The sequence below is a fragment of the Rhinopithecus roxellana genome, chromosome 5 (genome assembly GCF_007565055.1).
Source record: "Rhinopithecus roxellana isolate Shanxi Qingling chromosome 5, ASM756505v1, whole genome shotgun sequence".
Lineage (NCBI taxonomy): Eukaryota > Metazoa > Chordata > Mammalia > Primates > Cercopithecidae > Rhinopithecus > Rhinopithecus roxellana.
This window is the reverse complement of record NC_044553.1, coordinates 172,758,929-172,783,617: the sequence shown is the minus strand read 5'-3', so window position 1 is coordinate 172,783,617 and position 24,689 is coordinate 172,758,929. Positions and strand designations below refer to the sequence as shown.

Here is a 24,689-nt window from a genome sequence, read left to right as displayed (position 1 = left end):
CCCAGCACTTTGGGAGGCTGAGGTGGGTGGATCACCTGAGGTCACGAGTTCGAGACCAGCCTGGCCAACATGGCGAAACCCCATCTCTACTAAAAATACAAAATTTAGCCAGGTGTGGTGGTGGGCAACTGTAATCCCATCTACTTTGGAGGCTGAGGCAGGAGAATCGCTTGAACCTGGGAGGTGGAGGTTGCAGTGAACCAAGATCATGCATGCCATTGCACTCCAGCCTAGGTGGCAAGAGCGAAACTCCATCTCAAAAAAGTAAAACATAAAAAATAAATAAAAACATGTCCCAGCTAGAGTAGCTAAAAAACAAAACAAAACAATGACCAAATGCTGACAAGGACATAAAGAAACTATATCACTCATGCATTGCTGCTCGGAATGTAAAAGGCTACAGCTAGTCTGGAAAATAGTTTGGCAGTGTCTTCAAAAACTAAATACGCAAGCACCATATGAGCAATTATACTCCTCAGCATTCATCCCAGAGAAATGAAGACTTGTGTTCACACAAAAACCTATACAAGAATGTTGTTGATAGTAGCTTTATTTGTAACAGCCAAAAACTAGAAATAACTTGGATGCCCTTCAAAGAGTGAATAGTTAAACAAACTATGATACAATCATACCATAAAATACGATATAAATTCAACAACCTGGATAAATCTCCAGAGAATTACCGCTAAGTGAAAAATGCCATTCATAAATGTTACATACTATAGGACTCCATTTACATAACATTCTTGAAATGAGAATATAATAGAAATGGAAATCAGATTAGTGGTTGCCTGGGGTTTAGGAAGGGGTAAGGGTTGGAGGGAAGTGAGTGAAGCTATAAAAGAACAACAGGAGAGATCCTTGTGGTGACAGAAATGCTTTTTTTTTTTTTCATTGCTGTCACTCAGGCTGGAATGCAGTGGCGAGAACATAATTGCAGCCTCCAGCTCCTGGGCTCAAATGATCCTCCCACCTCAGCCTTCCAAGTAGCTAGGATTACAGTTGTGTACCACCACATCTGGCTAATTTTTTACTTTCAATTTTTAGTAGAGATGAGGTCTCTCTATGTTGCCCAGGCTGGTCTCAAACTTCTGAGTTCAAGCAATCCTTCTGCCTCAGCCTCCCAAAGTGTTGGGGTTGCAGGTGTGAGCTACCGTACCAGGCCTGGAAATGTTCTATATTTTGACTACATTCATGTCAATATCCTGGTTATGAAATACGAACTTAATTCAAACAAATGTAAAGAATCATTCACTCTCAGGGTGTCCAATGGCAGGGTCAGCACCTGAGAGTGAGTGCTTCCTTAAGTATTGACCCTAAGTGCCCTGCCTGTCTCACTCTAGTCCCAGCCTTGCCTGGGAATGACAGCTTCTTAGACCCACTTATCAGAATTCTAGAACCAGAGGAATGAAGTTTGATTGCTAAGGGGAGAGGAAGCGGGAATCATCTCGATGCTCTACCACCACCCACCTCCCAACCACCCCAGGCCAAGTATCCTGCAACATGAAAGCTCAGTTGTGTGGAGGATTCTGGGTAAGGAAGCATGGGTGGAATGATCCCCTGCATGCAAAGGAAAACCGACTGCATTCCACAGAGACAGGATTTTAAAGGGGAGAGGGACTTTCAAGATCATCTGGGGAAACTGAGGCCCAGGAAGAGAGGCTACCCTCCCAAGGCGAGATTCCTGCCTGGAATTCTTCCCACAGCATGTCCTCCTCTCAGGAGCAGGAAGCCCATTAGAATGAAACGCAAATATGGCAACATTTCTGCTTTCTAGGTAATTCCCAGCAATTAATATCTCCAGGGCCACTGGTTCCAGGAAGAGCTGGACTCGAGTCCCTAGGACAAGGGGAAGAAGCAAGTCACAGATGGCAAGAAAAAACTAGCAGTCAAGGATGAATTTAGAGTACAGTGTCAACCCTGCCACACATTCCTACCTCTAGCCTGCTCTGGACCAGCCGCCCTCCTAGGCGACCAGCTGCCTACACTCCAGAGGGAAGAAGAGAGGGACTTTGTCCCTCCCAACGGCCACTCCAAGTTGCACATCACCAGAAACCTCCAGGCATCTCCTCTCCCACTGCCACCTCCATTCCCCTGGAGGTATCACATACATATTAACTTGTTTTCTTTGCATTTTTTTTCTGTAAGACAAGCCTCTGCCATTGACCGTAAGAAAGAAAATCATCCAATGTGAGCTGCACTCAAGGAAGCCGAGGGTCTCCCAGCCAATCAGCGTTCCCTCCCCAGGAGGGGTGCGCCCAGGCAGAGGTGGGAAGCCAGTCCAGGCACACGGCTCAGTGCCTCATTCTGATTGGTCGGAGCTATGATGTGCTAATTGTCAAATATTTTGACTATGACACTGAGTAAGACACTCTCCTGACCCACATGGTACACGAGGAAGTCTCTTGAAAGTGGTAGCCCTCACCCTTCCCTGGGTATATTCAAAATGCTACGCTAAGGCTCATTTCATCTTCCCTTCTCTACATAACTACCCTGTCAGAGAAGTCACAGAAAAATACACTGACTCATTACCCTAAGGACCCAAATCACTCATACAGACCACAGCACAGACCTAATGAAACAAAATAAAAAATCTCAAGACTCAGAGACCACCAGAATTTCTCTCAAAAGCAGTTAGCTGAGCAGAGTTTACTGAAACGGCCTGTTTATAGAGGCAGGGCGGGACTGTGGGAATCCACAAGTGATGTGAAAACACTCAGGACTTTGCAATGGTGGTAAGACATCACCACGCCGAGTCCTGAAGGGCAAAGAGAAGTGAGGAGCAGAAGGCTCGCAGGAGCCCGGCAAGAACCGGAACTGAGAGGGAGGGGGCTGTGAGGACGCAGCCACTGCCAGGGCCCAGGCAGGGGGAGACACCTCAACCTCCCTCTCCTCCCGCCCGCCAGTCTCCCTCAGGGTCTCCCACTGGCCAAACCCAACCCAAAGACAGAAAGCAAGGGAGCCTACACAAGAGCGAGCCTCTCCAGGGCATAGGGCAGGGCAAGGAAGGGCAACAAAGGAACCGGTGCCGGGGAGCAAGTGGCAATCACAGCAACCCAAAGCGACGGAGGACCCCTGTCACACCCAGTCACTTACACACCACAGCTGAACCCCAGGCCTGGCACACATAGGTGGGACTCGGCACCCACCTATCATCTCTCCACCCTCTGGATTGTATTTCCCATCCCCATCAGCACAGGCTGGGTGGATCCTGGGCGGACTGGCTGCAAAAGGGAAGCTAGAGTGCCCTCCCTGGCCCTGTCCTCAGCCTCTAAGAAAGAGAGAAGATAGGCCGGGCGCGGTAGCTCAAGCCTGTAATCCCAGCACTGTGGGAGGCCGAGACGGGTGGATCACGAGGTCAGGAGATCGAGACCATCCTGGTTAGCAGCGTGAAACCCCGTCTCTACTAAAAAATGGCCGGGCGAGGTGGCGGGCGCCTGTAGTCCCAGCTACTCGGGAGGCTGAGGCAGGAGAATGGCCTAAACCTGGGAGGCGGAGCTTGCAGTGAGCTGAGATCCGGCCACTGCACTCCAGCGTGGGTGACAGAGCGAGACTCCGTCTAAAAAAAAAAAGAGAGAGAGAGAGAGAAGATAAAGCAGGTTTCTTCTCCTAGCATGACCAAAACCCTCAGCCTGAAGAGCCCTAGAGCCAGGCTGGGCTGGTCTCTCACTCTGCCAGGATCCCAGTAGTGAAGGTAATTACATTTATTTTCCTCCTCTTGGCAAAGTCCCCCAGTAACACAAGAATGCTCTTCCTTCCACCCCCACTGCCAACTCTTTGCTTGGCCTCCGTCCGCACACGCGGCATCCCCATGTCAGGGCCCATCCCCGGAGGCTTGCTGGCAGATGTCCTAAGGTGGCAGCCTGCACAGAGTCCCCACTGCCAGGGACTTCCTGCCAAGGACTCCCCACAGCCATACAGGAGCACCAGCAGTTGGGACTCAAGTTGAAGGCTCCAGCAGTTTACCTTAAACCATGGAACACAGAAGGTATCCAAAGGGAGAAAGAGCTGCGGGGTCGGACAGTGGAGGCAGGGAGGGCCAAGCTGTGTGAATGGAGTGAGCCCCTCATGCCCTGCCCGGGCTTCCAGTCCTGTAGATCTGCAAGGGAGGGCCAAGAAGCTGTTTGGTGATATCGGGAAAACGTAGACAAAGGACAGGCAAAAGGAGAGGCTGCAGGAGATGAGGCCTGCAAATCCCTGCACTGGGGAAGTGCTGGTGAGCCACAGCTAACTGAGACCTGAAATCAAAAATCAAATCTGCCACCTCATCCTCTCCTGCTCTCTCTGACCCCTCCTTGTGAATAAAATAAATGAAATCAGCCAACTAAATACTTAAGATCATAGCTCATTAAAGCTGAAAGGGATGCCAGAGATGAGGCCAACCCTTCGATTTATGGATGAAGAGACCCAGAGAGGGGAAGCAATGTGTCCAGGTTCACACAGAAAGATGGTGGCAGCATCAAGGCTAGCATTCCTCAAGTGTCCAAACACTGAGCACCTACTATGTGCCAGGGATTCTCCCAGATGGTAAGGACACAGCAGTGACACCACAGACAAAATTCCTGCCCTCGTGGAGTTGACAATCTCTAACTCAGCCTAACAGAACTTTTTGTCTGATAGTGAGCTAGGCACTCCTCCTTTGTGCTGATTAGTGTTTGCATGATATATCTTCTTTTCCATCCAGAAACGGAATTTTTTTTTCTTATTTTTTTTATAGAGAAGGGGGTCTCACCATGTTGCCCAGGCTGGCCTTGAACTCCTGGCTTCAAACAATCCTCCCACCTCAGCCTCCCATAGCACTGAGATTACAGGTGCAAGCCACCACACCCAGCTTTGAATTATTTATTTTTAATTAATTTGAATTTAAATAACCACATATGGCTAGTAGCTACAACATTAGACAGTGCCATTTCAGAGGATTCAGCTCAGCAAGCTCTCTCCCGCTGCCAGGAGCTAAGCTGACCAGCGCCTCCACGCAGGGCAACACTGCCAGTGACTATCCCAGGGAACTTTCAGAGGCCCCAAGATGGCTCCCCAACCAGAGAAACCCACCGCCTGGTGAGGAAATGGCCACCGACCCTTCTCCTGAGACCTCAGAAGCAGTTAGTTAGATATGCCTAGGGAGCAAAGGAGACTTAGAATGAGCTGGCAGCTTTTTTTTTTTTTTTTTTTTTTTTTTTTTTTTTTTTGAGATGCAGTCTCACTCTTGTTGCCTAGGCTGGAGTGCAGTGGCGCAATCTCGGCTCACTGCAACCTCTGCCTCCGGGTTCAAGCAATTCTCCTGCCTCAGCCTCCTGAGTAGCCGGGATTACAGGCATGCACCACCACGCCTGGCTAATTTTTGTACTTTTAGTAGAGACAGTGTTTCGCCATGTTGGCCAGGCTGATCTCAAACTCCTGACCTCAGGTGATTCATGCCTCGGCCTCCCAAAGTGCTGGGATTACAGGCGTGAGTCACTGTGCCTGGCCAGAGCAGGCCACTTCTGAGGACAAACTTCATCCCTGTCCTTGCTGTAGGTGGTTTCTTGCTCCCAGCCTGATCCCTCCCAGTTCTGGTCCTCATGCTACAGGGGAAATGACTCTCGCAATGTGACCTGGGAGGTCTTGAGCAAGGAACAAGCCCTTGCTTTCCTGGCCGAGGCATGTACAACAGCAGCTGGAATGACACAGCAGAAGAAAAACGGGTAGGCCTCTGGGAGGAGAAAAGTGGTGGTTTGATTAATTGAGATTACTTATAGGTAAAGCCAGCCATGTAGGATCCATTGCTGCCAAGGACTGTTCAGGCAGAGACACCTCCTCTCTCCTGGAAGCTCCCACACACCCTCCTTCTCACTGCATTATCTTGTGTGTGTTTATTTGCCATCTCACCCCAAGATCGACCTCTCCTCGAAGGAACTCAGGATGCTGTGAGCACCCTTGCCACACACAGGGCACAGGCTGCCCCTTCCCCCTGCAATAACACTGCACCCAAGGCCCAGCTCAGAGCTGGAGAGAAATGAGTGTGTGTAGACAGAAGATGGGGGTAAGAGGAGAGGAGGGGAGAATAGGGGAGGGGAGGGATATAGAGAAAAAGAAAAAGATTGCTACCCTAGGTCAGCAATGGTCCTGCATGGCGGGGGCTGAGGAGCAGGAGGGAGGCAAAAGCACATGGAATGCACAGGGAAAGAGTCCTGATGTTCTCTTTACCATGAACCTCTCATCTGGAGCACTAACGCCTCCTCCTACACACTCATACGTGCTCTCTGCAGCCCTCTGCATTAAGACCACAAAGCTTAATCTGAGTTCTAGTCTCAGTACATTTTCACTTTTTATCTGCTGGGCTCTTGACAGTATCCCAGCATCTTTACCTTCCCTCAGCCATCGCTTTGTATCTTCGCATTGATCTCTTAGACCTGAGCTTAGAGGGCAGTAGAGCTGTGAGCCCCATGCAAGCAGTGGGAAAAAGAGGAGGAGAAAGAACTGAGAATGGAAATGCCCCCAGAGGGACCACCTGAGCCCTGGGAACCTCCACATTGCACAGAGCACACCTCCACTTTAATTTACACATCTTATTTCATTTTCTTACCAAATAAACTGTCACAATAACACAGGAGCTGATTCAATTCAAGCAGAGCTGCATAGATCACATCAGAAAATCACTGACAGTCTTGAGGCGGAAATTGCATTTGTCATACAGACAAACAAAGTGTGAAGACACACACTCAGGATCAAAGTTTTGTCTGTACCAGAGTGTACAATTTACCTGGAGCTCCCCACCCCCAAAAATGAGGCATCAGCACAGGTCTGAGACAAGATTGAAACGGGCAACAGGAGGGTCAGCAGAGTCGGGGGCCAGGAAGACCAGTGGGTTGGGATAAACAGTTCAGTGAACGTTGGGAGGAGATGCTCTCCAGACACCAGGCCACAGCCTCCACCTCCACTGGCAGGAGGGAATGAGGGAGAGCAGCCTGCACCCTGAGAGGACCTAGGAATGGCTCCACATTGGAAATTCATGGCAAATTGCTCCTGTAATTTACTGGTTCGGCTGGAGAAATGCATCTTTGAACTTCAGTGAGAGACTTTGAAAATCATTCTCAACTAAGGCTCTCCAACCCGTCTGAGATGAATTAAAGGAAATTATGCACATAAACCCCATAGATCAAGGGGACACCCACTCTCCTTCAACTGCCTGCAAGGTGATTAGACAGAGTTCACAGCAGAACAGGCACTCAGGCTGGAAAAATAAAATAAAATAAAATAAATTTGAAATGCAGAGATTGATGGCTTCTGTCACAAAGTCTCTCCAAAGCCACAGGCTGTAAATTGAACTTCCCATTGATGCTGAGGCAAAGGTGATAGCTCAATGGCAGCTGTTGGCCTGGTGGAGTCTTTGGGGGAAGGATTCCAGATCCTTTTTTTTTTTTTTTTTTAAGGAAAATCTAATTTTAATTATTTTTATGAACAGAAAACTCAACAGTGTACATTTAACCCAATTTAGTGGCAAGTTCTTTAGCCTTTGCCTTTTCAAGCTTGGCGATATGAGTCACAGACCTGGGACCCAGGACGTTGCCACCCCAGTGACGGCGGATCTCATCATATCTGTCGTTGTAATTGGTCCTGATAGCTTCCACCAGCTTAGCCAAAGTGCCTTTGTCTTCCGAGTTCACCTGTGTGAAGGTGGCAGTGGTGCAGGTCTTCCTGTGGACTAGACGGCCCAGTCTTGCCTTCCCCTTGATAATGCAGGAAGGGACCCCCATTTTACGACACAGGGCAGGCAAGAAGACAACCAGCTCGATGGGATCCACGTCGTGTGCAGTGACCACCAGCTGAGCTTTCTTATTCTCCACCAAGGTGGTGACGGTGTTAACTCCTGCTCGAAGGACAGGTGGTCTCTTAGTGGGGACGTCCCCTTTGCCAGCAGCTTTCTTCTCGGCCCGGGCCAACGGCCTCTGCTTCTTCTCTTGCTTTGTCTCTGGTCTGTACTTGTGGGCCAGCTTAAGCAGCTGAGTAGCTGTTGGGTGGTCCAGGGCCTGGGTGAACTGGTTAATGGCAGGAGGCACTTTCAGCCACTTACAGAGGATGGCTCTGTGCCATTGCAACCTGATAGAGCGGGGCCATTTCACAAAGTGGGTGAGGTCTCTTTTGGGCTGGATGTCCTGTCCAATGCCAAAATTCTTAGGCCTTTTCTCAAACAGGGGATTCACCACTTTCTTGGCCTCCTGCTTTTTCACGACAGCAGGGGCCGGAGCCACCTTCTTTCCCTTGGCCTTCTTTCCTTTCGGCATCTTGGGCTGCGGGAGGAGAGAGCCAGATCCTTCTTAAAATTATGCACTGTCCAAGCTTGGGGGACTGCAGCCATCATGCAGGGGGATCCACATCCCAGGGAAAGACATTGTTAAGGGTGCCCTATCATTGCCCCAAGAAGGAGACATTGAGGCACAGAACTGCAGAAGAGTCAGGTCACATACAAACTCCCTTCAGCCAGAGATCTTCCTAATCTGGGTCCTGGACCTCTCACAGTAGCACTGTACCCAGTACCCTGCACACAGCTGGTACTCAGCCATGTTTGTGGAAGACAAGATGTTTCCTGCCTTCCAGGGCCCTGCTGAGCAACTCACCCCAACCTTCACCTTCTCTGGCATAGCACAGGTCCCAGGCAAACCAAAGAAGGGAGGCAGCAGAGAGGCAAGTCCTAGTGCTGCTCAGACCCTGGTCCAACCTGGAAGCAGCTGACAGTCAGAGGTACAGAAATCTGGGTTAGATTTTCTAACACAGAAATGGATGTATCTCAGGCTGGGGTATTTAGAGGGAAAGGAGGAGGAGCGATGTGCTGAAGGCTACAGTATGCTGCCCAGATCCTCCTTCAGGACTGAGGCACTCATTCCCAAGTCACTCTCTAGAATTATCCTCAGCCACAGAGAGCCACTTGGCTCAAGGATACACCCCAAACCTGATGGCAGCCACCTCCAATGCCTGGTTAGTTGGCTAAAGGGAAGAGGTGCTTTCAAAGGCCTGGCCCTCTTGCCTCAAGGCAGGGCAATTCTGCAGGGCCATCTGCAGAGCACCCCATGGGACTGGCTGAGGCCTTGGTTGCAACCGCATTGCAGCCCAACTTCTCTTTCTGCTCCTTTTGCTTCCTTCACTTCCTCCAGGTGTTGATACCAAGGGCACTCCCTACAAATCTTGCTGCATGAAATCTCCACCTCAGAGTCTATTTCTCAGGAAACCCGACCTAAGTCAGGGAGCATGTCTAGAACAAGACAGACGATCATGAGCTATCCACAGATGGCGCCTCAGAGACCAGCTGGTCCAACTCTCTCCTTTCACAGATAAGGAGCCTGGGGCCCAGAGAGGGAAAGTGGCTAAGAGAGAGGGTCCATCTGCACATGGGCAGCCTCCAGCTCCCTCTCACACAAACTAGGCTTAGCAGGAAGATGAGTGTGGAGATGGGCCTCTTTGGATGTGGTGTTTAACCAACACCTGCTTCACAGAAGGACAGCTGTGCAGCTGAGGCTTGTGATGTGAACTGACTCCTCACTCCTCCCAGGTACAGAACTTGTTATTTGATGTTAAAAAGACCCTCTGTATCCCCCACAAAATTGTGGGACTTTCTTTGTAGAGGCAGCCAACATGCAAATATGTGTTCACATCTTCCAGGTCAGAAGTACCTGGCCAGGAGATTAATGCACAGGAAAGGGAATTTTCATGGCCAAGATGGAGACAATCCCTGATGTTGTGGGTACCACAGAATTTGGGGTGACATGAGACCCCTTGTCTCATCTAATCCCTCATGTCAGACCCAAGGGAAGGGAAGAGTTTTGCCTCCGTCCACACAGCCAGTCCCTGGCAGAGCTGCTTCGAGAACTCGAGCCTCCTGACTCCACACTTTCCCAGGAACCATCCAGAAAGCTTAGGCCCCAAGCATCCCTCTCCAGAGAGAGGCTTGGGCCTCAGATGAGTAATGGAGAAGGGTCAGGTCCCTGTCCCTATTCACCCCAGCTTCTCTCTTATTTTGTGGGAAATTCGGTGCCCTGAAGCCAATAACTTGCTGGGTGATCTCTCGGCAGCTCTTGGCACATCTCCCCAGCATCCTTCTCAGAAAAGGGCACAAGCACTGCCATTTTACAAGATTTATTGGAAGCCTCTTTCTCTCAATGAAGGAAAGAGATACTTTTATTGGTTTCGGCTGGGTTGTTACAGTTGACAATCACCTCTATGTCCCCAAAATTTAAAAATGGGGGAAAAATCACCTAGCATTTAGATCAATGTGGTTCATCCCTAGAGGGAGATACATTAAAGAAAGGAACAAAATGAAAGCTAACTGATGAGTTGCCATTTTAAGACACTCGGTTCCATTAAGCTAAAAGCCTGTTCCCAGGACCACAGCAGTGATCCCCAAATGCTGCCAACACACCCGCATGCCAGGGCAGGGCTCACAGGGCCTTCTGCCAGGGCTCCCCAGCAAGAGTCATCAAGCTCTAAAAGCCAAGGAAGAGACTCCTCCAATCTGCCCCCGAACCTGATTTTCCCATTTAGGACCCACTCCTCTGATCCAGGCTTGATCCCTGTGGCACCCAGCCAATCAAACCCTCCTGCTCCAAGGATTTTCACATGGAGATGGAGGCACTGGAGCAGGGATGAAGGTTTTACTGCCGAAATGTGGAACTTTCGTTTTTAATTGTTTGCTTGCCTGTCCACTTGCTTCACAAAAGGTGGCCCCCTGGGAACTGATTAAAACAAAACAAAACAAAAAAGGTGGCCCCTAGTGGGAAGCCAGGGCCTGTTTTGGCACTAAGTAGCCTCAGTTTTCTCACCTTTAAAATAGAATGCACTTGGACCATGAAAACTCGGATGTTAGCCCCATCTGTTGATGGCTCACAGTGTGACTTCAAACCAGTCCCCCAGCTTCCTTGGGTTTCAGCTTCCTTAGCAGTAAAATCAGTCTGAAGTGCCTGTTTACCCCACCACACTGAAGCTTAAAGATGTTGGAAGAGAAAAGATAGCCTTTCCAATAAATGATATCAGAACAACTGGATATCCACAGACAAAAAAAAAAAAAAGAACCTTAACCTAAACCTTATCTACATATAGAGATAGAGACATAGACATGTCTATAGAGAGAGAGATGTAATGTTTATATATTTAAATTCAAAATGGATGGTCTTAAATGTAACATGTAAAACCTTCTAGAAGAAAACATAGAAGAAGATCTCCTAGGGCAAAGAGTTCTTAGACATGACACCAAAAGTACAATCCATAAAAGAAAGAATCAATAAATTAGAGCTCATGAAAATTAAGTGCTTTGCAAAAGACATTGTTAAGAGAATGAAAAGACACTGTACAGAGTAGGAGAAAATATCTGCACATCACATATCCAACAAAGGACTTACCTCCAGCTGCATAAAGAACTCTCTAAACTCTACAGTAAGAAGTCAAAAAGTCTGTTTTAAAAATGAGTAAAACACTTGAACTGACACTTCACCAAAGAGGACATACAGATGGCAAATATGCACACGAAAAAAATGCTCAACATCATCAGCCATTAGGGAAATGCAAATTAAAACCTCAATGAGATCTCACGCAGAATCTCTTATCAGCATAGTTGAAGTACAAACGCCACCACACCCAGTCTTGGCAAGGTTGTGGAGAAACTGGATCACTCATACATTGCTGATGGGAATTTGAAATGGTATAGCCACTCTGGAAAACATTTTGGCAGTTTCTTAAAAAATTAAACGTGCTTGGCAAGTGGCACTGGTGTTCGAAAAATAAACAAAAACAAAAACAAAAATGCATCTACCATACAACCCAGCAATTGCACTCTTGAGCATTTATCCCAGAGATAATCTCATGTTCACATAAAAACCTATATGAGAAAGTTTATAGCAGCTTTATTTGTAATAGCCCAGCTGTCCTCCAATGGGTGAATCGTTAAACAAGCTGTAGTACATCCATACCACGTATATCAAGTTGAATAGTGTTCCCCCAAAATTCATGTTCACCCGGAACCTCAGAATGTGACTTTACTTGGAAACTGGGTCTCTGCAGATATCATTAGTTAAAATAAGGTCATACTGGATTAGGGTGGGCCCTAAATCCAGTGATCGGTGTCCTTATGAGAAGGTCACGTGAAGACCATGTGCCAACAGAGGCAGAGACTGGAGCAGTGCATCTCCAAGCAGCACCAAGGCCTGGGGAGAAGCAAGGAAGGATTTTTCCCTAGAACCTTCAATACCTTGATTTCACACATCTAACCTCTAGAACTGTGGGAAAACAAATTTCTGTTGTTTTAAGACACCGCCCCCACCTCCCGCCATGTGGTAGTTTCTTATGGTAGCCCTAGAAAATGAATACACCATGGAATACTACTTAGCAATAAAAATTAATGAATTGATGGCACAACAATCTAAGGAATTACACTGAGTGAGAAAAAACCAATCTCAAAAGATTACTGTATGATCCCATTTATATGACATTCTCAAAATGACAAAACTAGAATGATGGAGAACAGATCTGTGGTTGCCAGGGTAGGAGGAAAGGAAGGGTATGACCATAAAGGAGTAGCACAAGGAGATTTTGTTGTTTTTTCTTTTTTTTTCACTTTGTTTTGAGACAGGGTCTCACTCTGTCACCCAGGCTGGAGTGCAGTGGCATGATCTCGGCTCTCACTGCAGCCTTGACCTCCAGGCTCAAGTGATCCTTTCACCTCAGCCTCCTGAGTAGCTAGGACTACAGGTGTGTGCCACCACACCTGGCTAATTTTTTACTTTTTATAGAGACAGGGTCTCACTGTGTTTCCCACGCTGGTCTCAAACTTCTGGGCTCAAGTGATCCTCCTGCTTCGGCCTCCCAAACTGCTGGGATTATACGCATGTGCCACCATGCCCAGCCACAGGAGTTGCTAGGAGTTTTAAATCAGCAGTTCTGATTGTGGTAGTGGTTGTGTAAATTAATGCATATCACAAAATTCATAGGAATATACACTTCCCCCAAAAAGTGAGTGCATGTAAAGTGAAATGTAAGTAAGGTCTGCAGTTTAGTAAGTGGTATTAATGTCAATTTCTTGGTTTTGGTCATCATCAGGGTGAAAGTTGGGTGAAGGGTACCCAAGAACTTTCTACTATTTTTGCAATTTCTATGTGAGTCTAAAATTATTTCAAAATTTTTTTAAAAATTTAAGTGTAGGGAGGATTCAACATGTTTTATAAAAGTAAATTTTAAAATGTTACCTTGCAAAGTTGGCTCCCGGCAAGCTCTGGAGTCAGACAGACCCAGGTTAGTATTTTGGCCTCATCACATACTAACTCTGTAGCTTTGGGCAAATTACTCCCCTTCTCGGAACCTCAGCTTCCTTGCATGTAAATTCTCACACAGGAATAATGACACATGGTCCACATATTACATATGAGATAATAGAAGCAACAGCACCTGAAGCAATGGCTATAACATGGATGGTGCTAAGTAAATCTTAGCTTCCGAATTTACCCAACCAATGCAACTCCTCCTCTTTGTTCACTCACCTGCCTTGTATTTTATTCCACCCTTCAAGTTCAAACAAGGCTCTCCTGGGAACCCAGGTTCCTCCAGCATACGGGCCTTCCAGGTCTCTGCATCTAGGCCAACATAAAGGCTGGGCTGCCCCTGAAGCTCAGACCATGCACTCTGGATCCCCAAACAGGCTCTGCAAGGCCATCCAGCCCTCAGAGTTAATAGGGTGCAGCTAATAACTACCCCCTGCTCTAAGACCCCATTTACCATCCCTCCCTTCTTTCCCTTCTCTCCTCCATCATTGTTCTAGCACCATTCCAAAAGGTCTTGCAAGCAAGAGTCACTCCTTTATGAGTGCAAAAAACACTTACAAAGCAGTTTTTATACATGTTTTAAGCCCCAACAAGACCCTGGCTAAAAGCAGGGCAAGTGTAAGAACCCTAGTTTTCCAAGTGGCAAGAGGAACACTTTGGGGAGGTGGATGAGGAACAGGAAGGAGGGAAGGGAATCAACACAATTAGTCACCTGCTGCGGGCCAGGCAATTTATTTTCCTTCATTTAATTCTTGCAAGACTGTGAAGTAACAATCATTAAATCTCCATTTTGCAGACGAAAAAGCCTTAGTTCAGCAAGACTGTATAACTCATCCAAGGACACACAGCCAACATGGGCAGAAGGGGGATCCCAAGACCCAAGCCTCCTGACTCCAAGGCAGGGCTCCTTCCTTCACACAAAGCACAAAGACCATCAAGCTCTCATTCATCCATTATCAAGGAGCAACTGGAAACCCTTCTTTCTTTGTGGAGTCTTCCTGAATTGTCTGCACCCATGAGTGCCCTGGCCCCAAAGACATGAGGATCTTCAGATGTTCCTCACTCTACCTCCCCAAAGGACACAACACATTCATATTGTGTCACGTTTCCACCATAAACATGGAATTCCCTGGAGCTCCTTTGCCTGCCTGACGCAATACCACCACCATCCCTCCTCAACCTCAGCCTCTCTGTCCCTCCCACAGCTCCTCCAACTCTAGAGAGCCAGATTCTGTTCCATATCCCACAGAGTCAAGGCTGGAATGACTCTCAGAAAACACTCCAGAGGACATTGAGATCCACAGAGGGGAAGGTGCTGGCCTGAGTCCCACAGTGGGGTAACAGCCTACAGGGACCAGCCCCCAGGCCTCCCAACTGCATTCAGTACTTCTGTCTTCCTCTCTGCAACTCTCCTTAGAAGAGGGCTGCCTGGGTCACAGGCTCGCAGCCGTTCCAGCACGTCTGCCTCCCTCCCACACTCCTGAATCTTATCCATCCTTCTAGCCCCAGCTCAGTCCTGCTTCTTCTCCCTTGAAAGCTTTCCAGATTATTCTAGCCTGCAAGGGTCCCTCCTTCCACAGACAGCTGCTTCTACCCTCCATTGCCCTTAGTATCTACAGACCTCACATAATTTCACAACCATCAGGGGGCCTCATTCACCCTTTCCAGCCAGACCACCAGCTCCTAAGGACTCAGACCATACCACCCTCCCCACAGCCCTGGCACAGCTGAGCACTTAGAAGGCAGAGAGAAGTGGGGAGGGAGTGGGGACAGACCTCTCTTTATTTGAGCATATGTCTCTCCAAATTCTGTCCATATTTTGTCTGATTTGTGGGGGATTCCCTTATCTTTTTCCAAACTTTATGGGATTTAACATTTTCCCCTAAAGAACACTCTAACAAGATCTCTCTTCGTACTATAATTTTGCCTAACAACCCCCTGAGAATTAAACTTTGGGGTAAAATTCCCCTTTTAAGTTGAGACGTGCTCCCTTTGTGACTAATTGAGATGCCAGGATCAAACCAAGTCTTCAATCCCATTACATAAAGCCACATAAAAGCTGCCCCTGCTAACAGCACTTTCCTGATTTCCTCAAGCTGGCCGGCAATAAGTATTCCTAATTGTGCTTGTTAAAAAGTGGATTTATGAATCCCAATTAGGCCGCTTGCACTTACGTGGCAGCAGTTTTTCAATACCACCAAACCTCCCTTCTTCCCAAGATGAAATTATTTTTGGTGGGTGACAGGATAATTACTAAAACATAAAAGGACCCACCCGGTACCACAGCAGCAGCTTCAGCAATTCTGTTAGGAGGCCTTGAGGACAAGCAGGGTTTTGATGGCAAATTTAAACCCAAGTTGAGTGTCTCCAACTCCGTGATCCTCAGCACACAGGTATATCTCCTGGCTCTTTCTCCTTGGACCCAGTACCAACCTCCAGATGCCCTGCCTCGCCATTCACCCTGCTCCTGATTTCCCAGCTGCTCTCCAACTATGCCTTGGGCCTTCTCCAGAGCAAATTCTTCCACTCAAAAGGCCTTTCCTCAAACCTACTCTCCCCCATCTCCCTTGAAGTCTCAGCTCAAATGGCCTCTCCTCTAGGAAGCCTTCCTTCCCTGACACCTGGTCAGATGCACTCACCAGCAGCCACCCACAGCCTCTTGCACCTATTGCTGTTCAAGCATTTACTGTATCTCTCTGACTCCTTGTGTTTGCCTCCTATACAATTGTGTTTGTCTTGTGTTCATCTCCTGCACAATTAAGGAGCTATAAGCTTCCCAAGGGCAAGGACTAGGTCTCATTCATCTTGGTTTCCCCAGTGCCTGGTATGTAGTAGGCTGACTCATTCACTCATTCATTCATCTTCTTAGAACCCATGTTTAAAATGAGCAAAGGATCTGAATAGACACTTCTCCAAAGAAGGTATATAAGTGACCAATAAGCACATGAAAAGATGCTCAACACCACTAATCCTCAGGGAAATGCAAATAAAAACCACTTTGAGATAACTTCAAACCGACTGGGATGGCTACAATAAAAAACTCAGATAATAACAAATGCTGATGAGGATGTGGAGAAATTAAAACCCTCATAGACTGCTGGTGGGAATGTAAAATGGTGTAGCCACTTTGAAAAACAGTCACGCAGTTTCTCAAATGTTAAACATAGAGTTACCATATAACCCAGCAATTCCACTCCTAGGCATGTACCCAACATAAACAAAAATATGTGTCCATGCAAAAACTTGTACATGAATTTCATAGCAGCATTATTCATAATAGCCAGGAAGCAGAAACAAACCAAATATCTAACAACTGATGAATGGATAAATAAAATGTGCTATATCCATAAAGTGAAATACTATTTGGCAGTAAAAAGGAATGAAGTACTAACTAGTTCATGCTACAACATGGATGAACCTTGAAAACATGCTAAGTGAAAGAAATCAGTCACAAAAGACCACATATCCTATGATTCCATTTATATGAAATGTCCAAAACAGGCAAGTCCATAGAGACAAAAGTAGGTAAGTGCTTGCCAGAGGTTGGGGGAGGGGAAATGGGGAGTGACTGATAATGGATATAGGGTTACTTTTTTGGGGTAATCGTGGGGATTATACCACAAAATTGACTGTGGTGATGGTTACATAACTCTGTGCATATACCAAAAACCATTGAATTGCACATTTTAAAATGGTGAATTGAGAGGTGGGTGGATCACTTGAGGTCAGAAGTTCAACATCAGCGTGGCCGACATGGTAAAATCCCATCTCTACTAAAAATACAAAAATTAGCCAGGCGTGGCGGCACATGCCTGTAGTCCCAGCTACTTGGGAGGCTGAGGCAGGAGAATCACTTGAACCCTGGGAGGCGAAGCTGCAGTGAGCTGAGATGGCGCCATTGCACTCCAGCCTGGGCAACAAAGCAAGACTCAGTCTCAAAAATATAAAATAAAAATGAAATAAAATAAAAAATAAAATGGTGAATTTATGGTATGTGGATTATATTTCAATAAAGCTGCTACAAATCTTTTTCTTGTTTTAGTCATTTAGGCACTCACTATGTGTGGAGGGTGTGGGTTCGTGAAGGACTGAGCCCCAGTGGCCTGAACTCCTCCTGTATATCCCCCTACTTGGGGTAGCTGAGCGTTGGGTATTCTTCCACTACTACAGCCTCCCTCAAGATGTCAGCCCCCTGGTTGGCCCAGGAAGGACAGTACAGGTGACTGGCCTCTTTTTTCGATCAGTCATGATGGGGAAAATTTAATCAACAACAGGACACTTTGCTACTTCAAGACATAATATAATGTAGTGGTTAACTGCAGTCTCCAGAACCAGACCACTTAGCATCAATCCCTGCTCTGCCTATTACTAGCTCTGTGACCTTGGACAAGTTACTTCACCTCTCTGAGCCTTGGTTTTCTCGTCTGTAAACTGAAAGGATAATAACATTATCTACCTCATAGGGCTGATGTGTGTGTGGATAAAAGGAATTAATGCATATAAAGTATCTGGCCGAGCACAGTGGCTCAGGCCTGTAATCCCAGCACTTTGGGAGGCCGAGGCAGGTGGATCACTTGAGGCCAGGAGTTCGAGACCACCCTGGCCAACATGGCGAAGCCCCAACTCTACTAAAAAACAAAGAAACAAAAAAACTAGCTGGGCATGGTGGTGCATGCCTGTAATCCCAACTACTTAGGAGGCCGAGGCAAGAGAATCACTTGAACCTGGGAGGCGGAGTTTGCAGTGAGCCAAGATGGCACCACTGCACTCCAGCCTGGGCAACGGAGTGAGACTCTGTCTCAAAAATATATATATATATATAAAATATATTATTATTTATTATATATTAGATATTTATATATAAAGTATTATATAAAGTATATATTTATATAATATTTATATAATTATATAAGAATATAAATATATTTATATAATTATATATTTTATATATTATAATTAATAATTATAATTATAAATATATTTATATGTCATATAATATATACTTTATACATACATTTTATATATGTATAGCTCATATATATATGTATATAAAGTACCTGTCATAGCATAAGTGCTATCCAAGGATTAGCTGTAATATTTCCCTATATGGGGGAGTGAATCTCATTAATTGGTTTAGTGATGGGCAAGGCGTACAAAATGCATATTCATCTCAATCAGCACCCCCAAGCACTCATTTCTCCTTGAGTTGCACTGTTCTTTCCCCCACTTTCTCTCCCCTTAGTCCAAGCATGCCAGCCCCTCTCCTCCTGGGAGGAAGGGTCTTGCTGGAGAATACAGGCACAGGAAAGAATCAGGAAAGAATGCGGCATGTGTGGTCTGGCCATTCTCAAGACCCTAAGACAAGGAGGCAGTGTGCAGCAAGGCCCAGGCTGGGCAGAGCAGCCAGCCAGAAGAGCCTGGTCCTGCCATCTGCTCTCCCAGCCAAGGTGAGCGGCCTGGCATGGATTCACACTTGGTCACAGCCCAGCACCTCTACCAAGTGCCCATTAGGGAGCAGAGCCAAGGCTCAAACCTGCAAGAGCCATTTCCCATCATGGGGAAGAGGCAGCAGCTCTGCCCGAAAAAAAGGCCTCTTCAGCATGCTTGCCCACTGCCCACACTCCATTTTCCTAAGAGTGGCAATAAAAACCAGCTCTCTGCCCCGAAAGGCAATGGCTGAGGACGCTGTTCTCCCTAGGTAGTATGGCTTTCATGAGCCCCAGTGAGGAGTGGGGAGACCAGCGCTCAGTGGGCGGTACCATCCTGTACCTTACCAGGCTCCTTAATTAGGTCTGGAAGATTCGAATGCTTCCTAATGATGCCCTTTGGAGGCAGGAACCTAGTGGGCTTAACCCATCTGGTCTCATCTGGTGGACACACTCACACACTGGCATTATGTTTACAAGCACACGCTCAAAAATGGTCCTGCACACTTGAGCACACACATGCACATATAAACAGTGTACATACATACACAATCCTAGACACATGCACAAACCCCATGCACTCACACACACATGCACACTATCATACACACACTTGCATGAACACATATATACTCACATGAAGGCACATGTTTACAAGCACACACTCACATAAGATCACACACTGAAGCATGCACACAGCACACACCAGCTTACGTACATACACAGGTACATGCAAACATGTTCATATGCACACATTCACTCCCACCCACTGTCATGTCCACACCCACACTCACATGAACATGAACACACATACATACAGCAGCCCCTGATCCACGGTTTTGCTTTCTGCAGTTTCAGTTACCAACCACAGTCCAAAAATGTTAAATGGCAAATTCAAGAAATACACAGCCCATGAGTTTTAACTTGCATGCAATTCTGAGTAGTGTGATGAAATGTCGTGCCCTCTTACTCCCTCCAGCCCGGGACATGAATCGTGCCTTCGTCTAGTGTATCCACGCCGTAGACGCCCCCTGCCCATTAGTCACTTAGTGGTCATCTTAGCTATCAGATCGACTGTCAGTGGTATCTCAGTGCTTGTGTTCAAGTAACCCTTATTTTACCTTTTTTTTTTTTTTTTGAGACAGAGTCTCACTCTGTCACCCAGGCTGGAGTGCAGTGGCATGATCTCAGCTCACTGCAACCTCCACCTCCCCAGTTCAAGTGATTCTCCTGCTTCAGCCTCCCAAGTAGCTGGGATTACAGGCATGTACCACCACGCCTGGCTAATTTTTGTATTTTTTGTAGAGCCAAGGTTTCACCATGTTGGTCAGTCTGGTCTCAAACTCCTGACCTCAAGTGATCCACCCACCTTGGCCTCCCAAAGTGCTGGGATTATAGGCATGAGTTGCTGCACCCAGCCCCTTAATTTACTTAATAATGGCCCTAAAGCACAACCGTAGTGATGCTGCCATATTGTTATAATTGGTCTATTCTATTATCAGTTATTGTTAATCTCTTACTATACCTAATTTACAAATTAAACTTTATGATAGGTATGTATGTATGTATAGGAAAAAACATACTCTATATAGGGGTCGGGACTGTCCACAGCATCCTCTGGGGGGGCTTGGAACCTGTCCTCTGAGAATAAGGGGTGACTACTGTATATTCACACCCTCACATGGACATACAAACACACACGTGTTCACACACATCCTCTCACACATGCAGACTTACACACGTACCCAGAGGCAGCCCTCCAGCCCGCCGGGGCTCCAGGCTCTGCTGGGAGGACAGGTTGTAGGAGGCCAGCAGTCAAGTCACAAGATGGTCCTCCCATTTGCCAGGCTCTTTTCCTCCTTCAGAAAATCACAACCCGGGCAGGATTCCCAGGGAGGTGGTGTGAGGCATGGAAACACAGGTCCGCAGAGGCCTCTGAAAAGCCTCGTTCTGGAAGACATCTCTAAGGATTACCATAGCTCATGGGAAGGACTAGGTAGTAATGTTGACAGCATGAGAATATCTTTGATTAGGTCAATAGAAAATACGCTGAGTTCATGCAGAACTCCTTCCTCCATTACCTCACTGAGTCCCTGCTGTGCTGCTTACTGGTGGGATCATCCTGAGCCTCAGTTTCCTCCTGGAGCTGCTGTGAGGATTAAACAGGATAACGCATGGAAATTGCTGAGCCCAGTGCCTGCCACATAGTAAGCCCCAGTAAATTAGACCTTTTATCCTCAGCATTATTATTAATATTGGATATTAACAGTAATGAATCTCATAGCAATCCTCTGAGGTATTATTTTCCCCCATTTCATACAAATGAAAACAGAAGTCCAGCACTTTAAATGATTTGTATCCAAGATCACACAGCCAAGTGGGAGAACTGAACTTGGGCCTTCCTTCTAATGCTAGGAATTCCTTCCACTTCTCTATGCCCATCACCCACCCACATACCTGCTTCTCCTGGGGCGGAACCCCCACTGAGCTTCTCCCAGCTTCTCAGCATCTCCTGCAGAGAGGGCAGGAAGGGAGAGGAGAGGAGAAGGAGAAGACAGCCCCTTTCTTCCCCAGTTCAAGCCATGGAAGCGCTGGGCTTCTGCTGTTTGGGACGTGCCCTGAAATGGATGTTATCTTATATTTCTTTGTCCCCATTCCACCAGTGGTCCCTAGGGAAGGGCCATCCCAGTCCACTTAGACAGTAGATCCTTTCATGCTTCAGACACCATCTTCTAAGACTAGCTAGGCCCAGCCACCCAGCCTCTGGGTGCTCCAGCTTTCCCGTCCGACTCTACCACCTCCCCACTCCAATGACACCTGCCAGGGCATCTGGGGTGAGGCCACAGAACACCCAAGCCCAAGAGCTAGTCCGGGTTCCTATTCCTGCCCTGGGCCCAAAGTCACCTTGTGACTATGGGCAGGTCACTTCCTCTCCCTGGGCCTCGGTGTGGCCTCTGCCAAATGAGGGGGTGGAAAGGTCCTTTAAGTTTTAACCTTCTCCAGGGCTGGGAAGCTGCAGAGAATCTCAAAATCCAAGGCAGGCTAGTGGGGAAGATCCTTCGAGAACAGGGGAGCTTAGTAAATCATATCACAGCAGGAAGGCTCTTCAGAAAACACCACACACAGCGGGCGTTCAAGTAGGAGAGTCAATAAAGAGACGGAGCCCTGCCCGAGGGATTGTGAAGCCTTGTCCCCACCATCAGGACTACCGAGCCAGCCCTCCACAGACAGCCAGACCCGCTCTTCCTCCTCCACTAGGTTTCCTTTTAGAAGGAAGGCTTCTACTTGTGAAAGGCTATGGAGCCCCAGAGAAAGAGGCAGCTGGGCAGAGGGGGTGCCCATGCACTCACGCATGCACAAAGACACAGAGGAGCCACACCCAGCAGGACAGAAAACCAGGCCAAGAGGCCTGCAGGGGACGAGCTCTATGGGCCCCAGAAAGAGGAGCCCCTACCCCAGAGTGAGGACGGCTCCCCATTATCAGACCAGCGTCCCCACACAGACAGAACCATCTCCTACCACAAGCCAGCAGAGGGGTCAGGACTCGTCACCTTATCACACTGTTGCCAGTGCTGGATGGTTTCCATGTGGTTTCTCCAGAGCTTCTCTCCACGCTTCCCTCTGCTCCAGGCCCAGGAGGCTGACAAGCATGGGCTTCATGTGAGGAGGCCCCCTTGATCTCTGGCTTCCAGTTGGGTTGGGCAATGGGGCACCCCACAGGATGTCCCAGAGCTGGAGAAGGCTAGGCTGGGTCACTATGATTTGGCTGCCTCCATCCCAGGAGGCCTCGCTCCTATCACAGGCAGCCTCTAAACACAGCACCCTCTCCAAGTCCCTGCAGACCTGGGGGTAGTAACTGCTCCCCACTGGTGCTAGCATCAGGGTGCTGCACTACCCTTTGCTGATTTTCCTGCACTCTGCCCTCCCCTTTGTAAATGGTCCCTTTATTAAGCACTCATCAAATTGCCCAGCTTGTGTTCACCACTTGTCACCTGCCAGGATCCTGATATATCACTCAAGAAAAATGTTCTTAGTCAAATAATGATGACAAACCCATCATGAGCAGAAATAACAAAGTCAAGCAGAAACAAATTTTGGGCTAACTGGCCTTGCAGCCTCTGAGCACAACCAAGCTCTCTGTGGTATGGTTTCCCAGCCCCAAAGCCCACCAGGGCCAGAGCAGGACTGTCCACAAGCCCCAGGCTCCCCGTGGGCCACGGCGACCTGGATATGCACATGTCCCAGCTGAATGGGAAGGCCACCACTCAGCTCCCTCGACTGTTGCCAGGCAGAAATGTGGGCCTGGAGTTGCAGATTTTCTCCAGGAAACTGGAAATACATTTTTTAATGTAAAATCTTCTCTTGGCTCACATGTTTTCAAAGCAAAATTCTAGCCAAACTTATCGGTAGCCAAGAGAGAGCTGTTTGTTCCCCTACAAGTTACAATCTGGGACTGAAATTCCATCTCCTACATAGACAATTCAGTAGGATGACAGCTTTGGTGGCCCTTCCAAGGCTGCACACTCTGAATCTCTGAGTCTCTCTGTGCTCTGTGGAAGGAAGAGGAATGGCAAGGCTCCCACAGGGAGGAAGGACCCTTGGCAAAGCCCAGACAGTAGAGAGAGCTGGGTAGCAGGGAGCAGCCAGGTGGAGGGCCCCAGGACAAGGACACAGAGCTGGCCAAGATGGGAAACTGGAATTTAGGTGATTAAAACCAAGGGGCCCCATTGGACAATGGGGTTGGCCTCAGAAAGGCTGGGGTTATTCTGGATCTGTTTGGTCCCAAGCTCTGTTTGTTTTGAGGCTGCACCAAATTCTGTCTGAAAGTAGCAATGGTGCGAACTTCCTGTCCTGTTGGGAAGTGCTGGCAGCAACTTCACCTCCTACAAGAGAGGGAGATTCATGTCATTCACCAAGGCCCAGAATCTGTCCTCCTTAGGACCACCACATCACTAGGGTTTAGGCGGCTGTGTCCCGGAAAGAGCATCTCATCCCTCCAGCTGCCTCCAAGCCCAGGCCCAGAAAGGGCATCTCATCCCTCCAGCTGCCTCTGAGCCCAGGCAAGCTCGCAAACTAGCCGAGTAGAGGGGAATCTCTCCAATGAAGGAAAGCCTCCGGCTACATACTCCCTGCCTCCTGCTTCTCCCCTTCCCTGAATTATTCCAGAATTGCCTGCTCCCTTGTCTGGCAGCTGCCCACGCTCCACCAGGAACTGTGAGACTGTTTTTCAAACCTTCTGTCTTACCTCCCCCACTAGACTATAAGCCCTCTGGCAGCAGGGTTGGGTTATAAAACGTATTTCCCCTCAGGGCTCAGCCCAGCTTCTTACAAATGAAGGTCTATAATATCCACATTACTGGGCATTTTTGGTGATGTGACTAGAGACAGTAATAAGAAATTATAAGCATACTAATAATGATGACAGATGCCTTACATCTGTGCAGCACTTTGAACTTTAGGAATAAGAATAATAAAGTTAATAATAGTAATGATAGATGTCTTACATTTGTACAGCACTTTGAAGTTCTCAAGGCACTTTCATAGACTTAATTTCACCTCATCTTCAAAACCATTCTTGTAAAAGGAGGGGGAGATGAAACAAGATAAGCAAAATGCAAGTAATTGCTGAAGCAGGTGATGCAGATGTGGGAGTGCGCTATACTGTTCTCTCTACCTGGGGTCTCCAAAATTTTTCATTGTAAAGAGTTTTTAAAAACCTACTCTAGTATGTAAGTGATGGAAGAGGCATTATTCTCATCAATATGTTCTAAAGCTGAAGAAATGGAAACCCAGAGAGGGGGCTTGGCTTGTCCAAGTCACTCAGTTTGTATGTACCCACAGAACCAGAGAGGCAGCACTCCCATTCCTGGCCAAGTGGTCTCCTTCCTACAGAAGCCTTGTCCAAAGTGGGTTCCATAACACCACTTCCTTAGGATGTTAAAGGGGTTCTATAGAGACTAAGATCCCATGGTTAAATAAGTTT

The 24,689-nt window shown here is 47.5% G+C and overlaps 1 protein-coding gene and 1 pseudogene across 3 annotated transcripts in view; both read right to left on the bottom strand.

The window, feature by feature from the left end:
• Positions 1 to 24,689, bottom strand: part of MEGF11 (multiple EGF like domains 11) — a 379,901-nt gene that overhangs the window by 332,344 nt on the left and 22,868 nt on the right. The window lies entirely within an intron of this gene.
• Positions 7,464 to 8,280, bottom strand: LOC104662568 (annotated as a pseudogene). Its single transcript, XR_748009.2, has one exon. The product of XR_748009.2 is annotated as a 60S ribosomal protein L7a pseudogene (transcript).